Source organism: Meleagris gallopavo, chromosome 6, assembly GCF_000146605.3.
Source record: "Meleagris gallopavo isolate NT-WF06-2002-E0010 breed Aviagen turkey brand Nicholas breeding stock chromosome 6, Turkey_5.1, whole genome shotgun sequence".
In the NCBI taxonomy this organism is placed as follows: Eukaryota; Metazoa; Chordata; class Aves; order Galliformes; family Phasianidae; genus Meleagris; species Meleagris gallopavo.
In genome coordinates, this window is record NC_015016.2 from 3,741,511 (window position 1) to 3,753,653 (window position 12,143).

The 12,143-nt window shown below is 42.2% G+C and overlaps 1 protein-coding gene across 3 annotated transcripts in view; it reads left to right on the forward strand.

The window, feature by feature from the left end:
* Positions 1-12,143, forward strand: part of CRHR2 (corticotropin releasing hormone receptor 2) — a 126,970-nt gene that overhangs the window by 21,333 nt on the left and 93,494 nt on the right. The window lies entirely within an intron of this gene.

Sequence of the window (12,143 nt, forward strand, 5' to 3'; positions counted from 1 at the left end):
TCTGCAGATTTTGCCTCCAGCAAAGAGTTGTGTAGAACATAATGCATAGAACATAATGCATACAGTCTCGTACAAATCTTCTGGAGAGGAGCAGCATTTTCCTCTAAAAAGTGCAAATTGCTTCTTTTTCTGAGAAGTTTTATGGAAGGAGGCTATTAGGTGCTTATGTGTAAGAGGGTGAAATGGGCTGATCTTCTATCTCTGTCTCAGAATCATTTATTTCAGGTGACACCCTGGCTTTCTGGTGCAGGAATGCTCTCCTATCGAGTTCAGTGGGGACTGGAATTTTAACCCTAGTGGTCTGTACTGGAGGAGTAATCTGTGCTCATGCTCGGGGTGGACAAAGGATACTTCTTACCCAACTTTAGCTATGTTTAGTGTAGAGAACTGAAATTGTCAGACACAACAGAAGATTTTCCCCCAAAGGGTGGTGAGGCACTGGAACAGGTTGCCCAAGGAGGCTGTGGATGCCCCATCCCTGCAGGCATTCAAGGCCAGGCTGGATGTGGCTCTGGGCAGCCTGGGCTGCTGGTTGGTGACCCTGCACATAGCAGGGGGTTGGAACTACATGATCACCATGGTCCTTTTCAACCCAGGCCATTCTGTGATTCTATACAGGCAATGACAGGTGTATTTATACATCCATCTGGTTGAAATGTACACTTTGTAATGTGACCAGCCATGCCCAGATGCTCCTGTTTCTTTCATTGACTATTTCAGCTCTCAGGCAGAGTCTACAGATCTGCTTGGTCAGAGTGTTCTCACCCAGAGCTTGTAGCCTGTGTTTGCACAGCATTCACTGCAGGACCAAGCACAGAGAAATGGTTAACAGGGATACATTCCAGATTTCATAATGGCATTTGGGATAAGTTCATCCACCTCTTTGTTCAGGAAACTGCAGATTTCGGAAAAGCCTTTGAAATTGATACAAACTCCTGTTCCAGATATTGCATCTTTGTTTTCCTGCCTGTATGGCCCTCACCTGGCAAACTCTATCCCAACTCTAGCTGGTCTTGTGTTCAAAGACTGAAGCAGATTCATAGAGGCCAAGAATACCAATTTTCTCACATTATAAGTAGTTTTCCTATCTGTGTTGGAATGTCCTGATAAAATAGTCATAGACAGAACTGCTTATTCAAAGCCATTTCTTCTGAGTGAAGGGAAATAAAACATCTTCTACCACATGTGCCTTCTACAAGGCTGAGGGCTTGTATCTCGCAGCTGAATACATCCAAAGCAACTCAGAGAAGCAATGCCAGAAAGAACGGCAAAATCCACATTCTTCCAGAGATGTGTAGGAGATGGATGAAAGGTTCTTGATCTCTGGAGACACTCCTTCTGGTTCTGGCCTTTTTAACTCGTGCCACATGCAGAGTGTTTGGGTGAATAGGAGAAGAGATCACAAGTAGTCCTGCAGCTAGGAAACTCAACAGAGAGATTTTAGATGTATATATAATATATAGAGAGAGCTACAAATATGTATCTACATGATATATTTATATTTATATATACATGTATATTTATATATACATATGTATAGGGTGCCTTTCTGGAAGTGCACAACTTCCTGTGAGGCCTGTGAAGGCTGCTGTGCTCTCTGCACATCAATAGGATTTCCATTTAGTGGGGAATGGAAAAGAGAAGAGAGATTTTAACCCAGAGTATATGTAAGAATTTGGTTGATCTGTGAGTTACAGTGGGGTAAAACGGAATGAAGCAGGGCTATACCACTGGTTTGCCCTCATCTCAAGGCTGTGTCCATCCCAAGTAATTATTCTGGGATGAGCAAAATTGCCTGCCTGTTATTTTGGCATTGGAAACACTTTCTTAACAAAAGATTTAACAAATTCTTCTGTTTCCCTAAGATTATTTAAGTTTAACTAACTCAATCGTTTGGATTAAAAAAGAAAAAAGAATAGGAAGGGAAAAAAAGCAACACTTTGTTAGAAATGCTCAATTGGCAATAGTCTGCAGGTTCTCACAACAGTGTGGATTTAGCAGGGGAATGAAAGCCTTTCATGATCTCTTTCCAAGGGATGAGCGTTAATGCGAAAAGGATGAGATGAAGGATCCATCAGGAAAAATATCAGATCAGCCAGGGTGATGGGTCTCAAGGTGGGGAAATAGATTGGAAATCAGATGACAAAAGTCTGAAAGCACACTTGGTTGAAAAATGAGTTGATCTGTGCAGTGATTTCAGAGTGAAAGGATGTGGTCTGGGAAGGACTGGCTGATGAGGACGGAGGCTGCTGTCCATCTCAAACCCATCATCGCTTCTGTGGTTGATAATCTTGTGTGTAAAATGAAATTCTCTGTCCAGCAAAATTCATCTCTCTTACTGTAGTGACATTTTTTGCTGCCAAAGAAGGGGAAGTGAAGTGCACTTTGTCCACATGCAGATCGTCGTATGAACTGATGAACTCTCCTGTTTTTGTTTTGTGTTTTTATATCCAGGTAACTATAAACAGGTTTTCCTTTTTAACGTTATTAAACTTCAATCAAACGTGGCTTTTGCAGTAATGGAGAATTAGGAGAGCCCTCCAGTGGCCAAGCAAAAGAAATCAACATTGCTACGGCAGCGAGCCAAACAAGGCTAGGAGCTAGGGAGAGAAATATGTGCTACATATTTAAAAGGTAGTAACTTCCACTTCTGTTAGGGGTGACTTATTTCCTGCTTACATTGGTGCCTTTGATCCAGAAGAATTCCATAGCACTTGACCCGTGCTCTGTCCGTCCCTGAGCGTAACGGTATGTATTTACTCATTCATCATTCCTGTCTAGGAGAGCTTGTTTGCATAAAGGGGAAAATACTTCAGGGATGAACTAATAGGTTTTATATTTAATAACTTTGTACAGGAAATGAAAATGAAGAGAACTCGGTCCTCACCAAAGTAATTCTTAGTACTGACATTGCAGTAGCTGCAGAAAAAAAATCTCTTTGCAAAGAAAAAATCAAATAATAATTATTTCTTCATTAAATAGCCTCCCAAAGGCAAAGTTGAGATGATCAGGTGACCAGGTGCTTCTTGCATGCAATATTGCTGTAAGTGATGGTTCCGATGATTTTATTAGCTGGAAGAAAGCTGCTGAAAGAAGTTCTTTTCCAGATATCAGTCCACGTAGTTTGACATCTGCTTCTGATAATTGCCAGTTAGCACCATCAGGAGCGACTCTTCTGGTTGGAGGTAGGAGATTCTGGAAGGTAAACAAAGAGAATGAATGGGTCCATGAGAGAAGTAATACAAGTTATACTCTATTTGTAATGCAGTGTGAAAGCACATGAATGACAAAATATTTAATCATAATGTTCTGTGTTTTCCCCAAATCTTTCTTTAATATTCACTGGGTTGAGGCATGCAGTTTACCAAATACAAAGCAAATTAAGGCATCATGGGGAAGGAAACACAGTTGTGCTGTCACGTAGATCAGAAATGTCACACTTCCCAGAATTAATTTTTTCTGCACCTGTTATTAAGACAGCTATCACAATTTCAGTTATTTCACTTGATGTCAGTTCCTTGCATTTTACATCTGTTCTAGAATGCATCTATTTTAATGATAGCCCTTCTTTTCGAAATTCAACAGTTTCACATTGAATCCTCGGGGATCCTTGGCTTTGATAAAAACCCAGTGCCAATGTAACCAACTATAGACTGAGCTTTCTGTCTAAATCCTTTAGAAGAACAGAAAAACATTATTTATTTGGCTTTCAACCCTGTTCTAAGGTTAATTCTTTCTACGTTCTGACCCGCAAAACAGACTCGGTTTACGAGTGGCTCTAAACTTATGTTTTAGAATAGAAAGCTTCTATAAGCTTTATACAAGGCAAATAAAGCCTAATGGAAAACGTCAGAGTTGAACACCTACACGTGCATTTCAATTAAAGCAGCATTTAAACCCTAGATCAACAAATTGCATCCATTTTATGAGGCACTGAAATGCCTCCTTAATTCCTGAAGTCAGTGACAGTTACGTGTGTGCTTCACTGGAATTCCCCACCACTGAACCATCTCTATGAGCAATAGTTAATATAATCTATCGTGTAAGGATAACGTAGCCATTTTTGTTTCTGCTTTGGCGTGCTCTGTACTGCACTATGTGATTTGTCCTCTTCAAGTTATGCTTAACATCTGTCATATATCTACAGCTCCAATGTCTGTATCAGGTACGTGATATATTGGAATGGAAGAGCTCTGTATGAAATAAAGATTTATCTAACCATTTCTTGGGCTGAATTACAACCTACTTAGTAGGACACCTAAGAATTATGAATTTGAAGAAAATATTTGTCTCAAAATCAAATGGAGCATCATTCTCTGAAAGTAGCCAACTCCCTGTTGAGGAGCCAAGATACACTGCCTTGTCTAGACACCCACATTTCAGATGGCTGAAACTAAGTGAGATGGATCCTTCTGCTGTCATGGACCTCTCAGATATCCAGCTCATACCCATGCAAGGCCTGAGTTATGCTGTGGTACAGAATCAAAATCACTATCTGTGTTCATATAAAGGTTAAAGGACGGCAAGTCCACACTGGTGAAAGATCTGAAGCAAAGTAGATGGATTTGTTATCCCAGAAGGTATCTGAAATTATATAGTTAGCAAGAGTCACAGATTGCAGACAGGCACAAACTAATGCTACAGGCACAGAAAATGTTCCTTGATCCATTCTGTTCTTCTGGGGCTGCAATCTCATACAGTAGCAGTTCAGGAGTGCTTCTCAAATCACAAATGAGAAGGTTCCTCCTCCTCAGTTACCATGACCTTCATGCTATTACTATAATCCACTTTTCATGCCTCATCATTCCACCTTCTGCATAGTGTGACTGGATCCTTCCTAGCTATCTGTGACTGAATGATGCTTCTGAGAACAACTGTCTCACTTTCTGAAATGGACATGACCACTCATAATTTCTTCTGATTAATTCCTAGGCATTTTTTCTGCTGCTTGCTGGCTATCCTCAAACTTCTGCAATAACCAGCTTGATACAAATCTATTTTACAGTGTTTGTGGTGTGTGAATTTCTTTTTACACATAATTATATTCAATATGAGACAATGATGTCTGTAAGACATACATGCATGTTGCTGGCATTGTGACAGTAGTGTCATAGCACGACACTTTTTCCTCATCGTTATTCATGATGTGTTTTGTTCAAATTGTGTTGGTTTGAACTCCCATTAAGTAATAAGCCCGAATTCAATGAGGGTAGGTGCTATGGGCATTGGGAATTGGCTTGGCAGCATTTTGGCCTGTGTTCTAGACATCTGGAATTGGACTCGCTGGACTAAATGTAGACATTTACATCAGCCCTAGTTGCAATATATCCCCTTTCAGGCAGTGAGGATCTCAGGGCATTGGATGGAGCTGAGGGCAAAATCAATCTCATCCTAAAGTAGATGACAACAATAGATCAGGTGAATTTCATTCAAAAAAATTCTATTCTTTCCACTGGCTGCAGAGGAAACCCAGGCTAATTGGCTCCTCTGGAGATATCTGTGCTGGAGAAACCCAAAGAGATGTGACATGAAACCATTCCAGAGTTTTTTTCCTTCCTTTTCTGCTAACCTTCGTGTGACTTTGGACAAACTACTGTACTGTGCTGTTTTGTTTGATTTTCCTCCTTTCTTTTCTACATCTATAGTGTTTGAGAGGGTGGAGACTCTCTCCTCACGTGTTCATAGATAGACCATTGGAGGAAGGTCCTACTGTTTTTTAGGATATCAAAATACTAACAGGAGAATAATTGGGAATTTCTATGTAACTGCCTCTGAAATGCTGTGTGTTTAGCAGTTACAAAGTCTTCAAATGCCAGTCAACCTTTGTGAAGCTATGAAATACCACTAGCTCTGCACTGAAGACAGAAGCACGATGAACTTCCAAGGCTGCCTGCCGAATCACCCACTGCTTTTTTGCTTCCCAGCAGGACCAATTGAAAATTAGATTTAGTTTCAGGCTTCGGGGAAGATAAAAGGAGCCAATACAGGTTTCTGGTCAACTGGAAAGTCTCACTGGGGACTGTAAGATTCTTTCCACATGTGCAAGATGTATTAGTCAATATATGTAGAAAGCTCTTAGCAACCCCAATAACCTAATCCAGGCTTTTGATTTCTTTATTCCTAAAACGCAGACTAATATTCTTCTCCTTTCCACAGCCTGGTATTTTTAGTAGGTCAGATGAGACTCTTCTTGTGGCTTTCAGGCAATATCCTGCCTGGCAACTTAGTTTATGTTTTATAGCCTGTTTTTAAACATGGCTTCTTCGGGAAGAGACATTTTTGGTTTACTCTTCATCATTCTCCTCATGGACACATTGGCTAATTCCAATCAAAACTGATTGAGAGGCCGAGCTCCAGCTTTTGTGAGCTATAAAGAGGACACTCCATCTCTGAGAGGATGCTGTAAGCTTGACAGCTCAATGAGGACAAAACATTGGCAGGAAAGCTTCATTTGCTCTCAAGGTTACTTCTTCTGCCCTTTGTTTGTGTTTTCTTTATGAAGGATTCAAAGGCCCACAAATTCTTTACATATGTTGAAGCCTAAGCAATAACAGTGAGTCTCCCTAGGGACGTACTGATGGTGGGCATCCTCCCTTTTGTGTAAGGTCCAATTTTTGTTCAGTCTCATATTAAATATCCTGAGTAGAGGTACATAGCAAGAGACCAAATGGCCTAAAAGCAAATTTGCTGTTGTTTTCCTTGCTGACTTGGACAGTGGTAAGGTACTTCTGGGCACTTAGAGGAAAAGAGTGTTTCCAAGTCAGTTATCATGCATAGTGTCTGTTTTCAGAGGAAATGGTAGATTGACTACAGAGAATTTTATTATTCTCCACTTTTTCTTTCTGTTCTTCCTTTTGACTTGAGACTTACGGGATGACTACTCAGATCTTCCTAGCATGCACTGAAAAACATCACGCTGAAGCAGAGTGGGAGGCAGGGGCAGCAAAAGCTTGACTGGTACAGCCTGAATTATGCCACAAGAAATCTTGCTGCCTAATGTATTGAAAGGAAAAGTGCAGGGCAAGACCCCTTAATCTATACTTATGTGGCAGTGATCCTATTATACCTGACTGAAAGAAAGTGGGACTAATAAGATATGACCTAACCCAATTTTTATTTTATTTTACATTCCTACACCGCAAACAGAGGACCAGGCCATTGCAAGGCTTAAATATACAGATATATTTAACACACACATATACGACCGTAGGCTGCTCTGAAAGTAATGCCTCCTATTTATTTCTGTGGAGACTACAACAGATACAAAGTGGAGGTGACCCAGTGTTTCACAGCTGCTGTGATTGCATCACTGCTGAAATGCACCAGCCACTGCCTCACTGTGCTCTCATCCGCTGTTTGGTCTTCATAAATATTCTGCAAGCATCAACAAATGTCAGTGGGTGCCATTTTTTTCTGCATGGAGGAATTCAATTCCATCTCTTTGCTTCATATGCACTTCCATGTCAGACACCATTCAGTCAGGCTGCCCCTCTGCTGCCATCTGTCTCACAGCAACAAAATGTTGTAATGAAATATTGGTGGGAAGGTTCAACCTCTATTGCCATCCTGCCATCATCCACCTCTGACATCGCGGGCCAACGTAATAAAATAGAAGGTATTACTTCTGGAGCAGCCCTTGGATATAAAGTGGGTCCTTTGTGTTCTTATCTGTAAAACACCGACCCTGAGTTTGACCTTGCATAAAATCACAGCTATTCTGAAATGAATGTTTCTGTGCTCTTGTGCAATGTATGGTGTTTTGCACATTCACTTGAAGCAGCTCACTTAAAAAAATAACATTGGCACTATATGAGCATGTCAAGGTTGGTTCTTTTGTGTGTTCTTATAATCTCCCTGCAGCGTCTCATCATTCGTCTCATAACATGATTCACTTGTACAGGTTTTGTAGCTGTAGAGAATGACAAGTGTATTAATGTGCTGGAGGAAATATATTAATGTGTAGCTAGAAGTCATTTATTATTTATGCTGTTAGAATCTTTTTACACCCACGGTAAATATTTTCCAACTTCTATGAATATGGAGAGATTCATCACCACAAACCTGCATTTTTTAATTTTGTCTTTCTTCACGACAATCATATTCCCAGCAAAAAAAGGCTATCTCCTGTTTCTAACAAAACTGAAACGAAGATTTTCATGTGTATGGCTGATCCTCCCCTTTGCATGCGATAACTTGCAGCTGTGCTCATTTTGTGTTCATCTCGAGTACATGCAGCAAGGGCCAGGTTTTGATTAGAAGAGCTGTACTCTACAGGGGAATCACAGCATCACAGAATCACAGAGTGGCCTGGGTTGGAAGAGACCTCAAGGATTATCAAGCTCCAACCCCTCTGCTGCAGGCAGAGCCACCAACCTCCCCATTTAATACCAGACCAGGGTCCCATCCAGCCTGGCCTTGAACACCTCCAGGGATGGGGCATCCACAGCCAAGTGGAAATGGTTGCTTTAAGAGTCTGTCCTCAAACAGCGTACAGTTCATGGTGAGAAGCCATAGTACAGTATAGTATTTTACCAGGTTATGGCCACGTTGTTGCTGCATTTGAAAGGCTGGTTGGATCTGTTTTACAGTGCATGTTGAGAAACTTTATGGTCCAGAAGCCCCTCTGATAAATCAGTAGCTTCCTTAAAGTGTGTGATCTTGCCCAACTGAATAGTCCCACTAATTTAAAGATCAGATGCTGAAATGCCGTTGCTTAATAAGGATTCTTGGGCTATGTTTCAAACAGAAGAGGTGAGAAGAGACTTCTTGTGCCATTTGAAACCCTTCTGTCTTATACTAAAAAAAGCATAGAGGTAGGCAAATGCAGAGGTAGGCACTAAACTCCCAATTACAACAGCCGAGTGGGGAGGAATTAGTTGATGATCCTGCATTTCTGCCATCAGCTGTAGCTCTGCCTTTCAGTTGGCCTCTCAGGTTTTAAATAGTTCAGTTCCACAAATAAGAAATGTATTTCATCCTCCTTCTCCTTCTCCTCTTTCGTCTTTCTCTCTGCCTGCTGTTTTTCCATCAAAACCACGGTAGGGAAACCTTTCAGATTCGCCTGAGTCTTATCACTGAGAATGTGATAACCATCATAAAGTGTTCATGGCTTTTCATGTGCAAGTCGATTGAACTAAGTCAGGGAGAGCGGTGGTGTAACAAGGTGCCTTGATGGGCAACGTGAATTTCTTGTGCCAATCATTGTGCTGCACAGTGGAAGAGACTGTTGCACATGGAAAGCTTTCATAGATGGGAAAGAGCTCATCACATCAGTGGGTGGGGAGATGGGTGATACAGCAGCCATGCGACTCTACCACATGTGGATTGGCTGGGGAGTGAGAAACTGAACTATGGGAAGTAGTGCAAGAGCTGGCATACGAAGACTTCTGTTGCCAGACAGTGTAGGTCTTGCTCTTAGGCAGAGCTGATTCCTTTTCCAGAAGTGCCATCGGTCACTTTCCAGTCTCCACTGGAACAGGTTGCCCAAGAAGGCTGTGGATGCCCCATCCCTGCAGGCATTCAAGGCCAGGCTGGATGTGGCTCTGGGCAGCCTGGTCTGCTGGTTGGTGACCCTGCACACAACAGGGGGTTGGAACTGGATGAGCGTTGTGGTCCTTTTCAACTCAGGCCATTCTATGATTCTGTAATTTGACTGGATCCAGCCAAAGGAAAACTGTGGCTTAGTACTTAATTGTACATGAGGAAAGTTTTCAAAAGGAGCTGTTCATGAAGAGGCCAAGGTAGAAATGCAAAGAGATCATTCAGCGAAGGTGCTAATTTGCGGACCAAGGATCAATAAGTTATTTTCCCCACCCAGATTTACTCCGAGACTTTTTTTTTTCATTACATCTTTATTTTTGAGGGCTTTTGTTGTTGTTCAGTATATGTAATACAGTAGCATTACCTGATGTACTGCTTCTGATTTTCTACAGGGAGCTGAATTGAGAAGATGGCAGGGAGAATCATTTTGGATCGATTCTCTAGCTCTTCTCACTTAAATGAAGAAACCATTTTCTTCACTGTGGAAAATATATTTAGTTTAATTCAGTGCTTTTTTGGAGGGGTGTTAAGTGCCATAAAGAATGGTTTTGAAATTAAAGGCAGCTCAGCCTTTGTAATATTGGAACCACTTGAAGAATCTTCGTGTATTTTTGCTGGAAAATACAGGACAATATTTAGAAAAGTGAAGGGTTTACCAAATGTAAAAGTAGCTCAGCTTTTGAAACTGTCATTCTTTCAGTAATTCAGAAAATGATTAATTCCTCCAAAAGCTCATCAAACTCTGCTGCCCCAATCCTTCGGCCAAGATATTGCTGCCAGTGCAGAAGGTGCTGTGCAAACAGTGAGAAAGCAGGCAGCAGGTGAGGGATGGAGGCTGTTGTCCAGGCTCTGTGACTCTGCCTTGCACAGAAGCAACAGGAAAAGGCAAAGGTCTTTGAGGGACAGATCCCTGTGAGTTGCTTGGAGGTTTGGAGCACCTCTCACTCCAGAGTTCCCAAAATAGAGTTTCCTCCTCAAGCCCTGCTCTAAGACAACCAGTATTGTGGTGGTCGTGATGTGTGAATGATGCTGAATACATTTTCTCTCCTGCTTTCTAGGCCTAGTGATGCGTGGGATGAGGAGATCTGGAAGTGCTGACGAAGGTCAATGTGTCAAAAAGCAGATTTCTCAGAAAGGACTGCAGTTTTAGGAACATTCCTTTGGGAAGGAGATCGTAGCTCTGGACAGAGCATTGTTCACTTGTTTCAGAGCATCGTGCTGCACGGGTAGTTGGGGCGTTTGTTGGTTTTGCATATTTAAAGCAAAAAATACTCATTCCAAAATTCTCTCCCCCTCTTGCATTGCCATCTATGAAAATGATCAAAAATCTCCAGTTTCCCAGATGGCAAGATAGTTTTCTGGCTAGTTCTCTCATCAGTGCATGTTGGCAATTTGTTTGTCTTTCTAGCCCAAGTGTACTTTTTTCCTTTCTTTGGATAGCATTCCTCTTTCTGTCCTTGAAGAGTGAAGAATGAAGCCTTTCAATCTTAAGTATGATCACCAGGAAGATCCAGGCCATTGCAGAGTGGGAGATGGATGTTACCAGAAGTTCTGTACTATTGCTTAGAAATCAGTTTAAGCACCGATCTAAAGCTGTGAATGCAGACTGTAAACAAACAGGAGTCCATTGCTGGATCCCTTTTTTTCTGTCAAAATTTCTTTGTTGTCCTCATCTTCAGTTTCTGCATTAATTTCTGCTACTATGGCATGCACTTATTTTGCTTTTCCCCATTAAGAGTCAGATTTCTATTTGCTTCCTAAGATTCTTCTGAGTCCGTGGTCCCAGGTGATCCTCCTCAGCAAATCCATGCTTTTTTCTTAAAGATTTCCTCATATCCTAGTGTCACAAGCCAAAAAAGCCTGGCTAGGTCAAAGCCACTCCTTACCAAGTCCCAGGCTGCCCAGTTCCCACTGAGCTCTCATTTCCCCAAAAGGACCAGCTTTCTGAGCATCTCCATCCAAACCTCTGAGTTTACTCTCACCTCTCCCTTCCCCAGACCTCTCCACAATGCCCTCAGGTTCTCAAGCCCTTGGCACCCCTGCCTCCCCGCACCATGGTTTCCTTGCCCAGATCTCTTCCCCCTGCTTCTGTCTCAGTCTGAACACTCATCCTTTCCAAACTGTTTCTCTCTCCAGCCGCTGGAAACCAGTGTTCTTTCTTTACTTCTTTGTCCCCTTAATCAGAGAAACAGAATTACAGAATCATTAAGGCTGGAGAAGACCTCTCATCTCCAAGTCCAACCCCAGCCCACCCCACCGTGCCCACCAACCACATCCCTCAGTGCCACATCTCCATGGCTCTACAACACCTCCAGGGACGGTGATTCCATCACCTCCCTGGGCAGCCTGTGCCACTGCATCACCACTCTTTCTGAGAAGAAGCATTTCCTAATATCCAACCTGAACTTCTCCTTGTACAGCTTAAGGCCATCAACTCTCATCCTATTGCTGTTACCTGGGAGCAGAGGTTGACCCCCACCTCGCCACAGCCTCCTTTCAGGAGCTGTAGGGAGTGATGAGGTCTCCCCTGAGCCCCGTCTTGTCCGTACTGAACAACCCCAGCTCCCTCAGGTCCACTAAAAGTCCATTCCTCATCCTGTGCC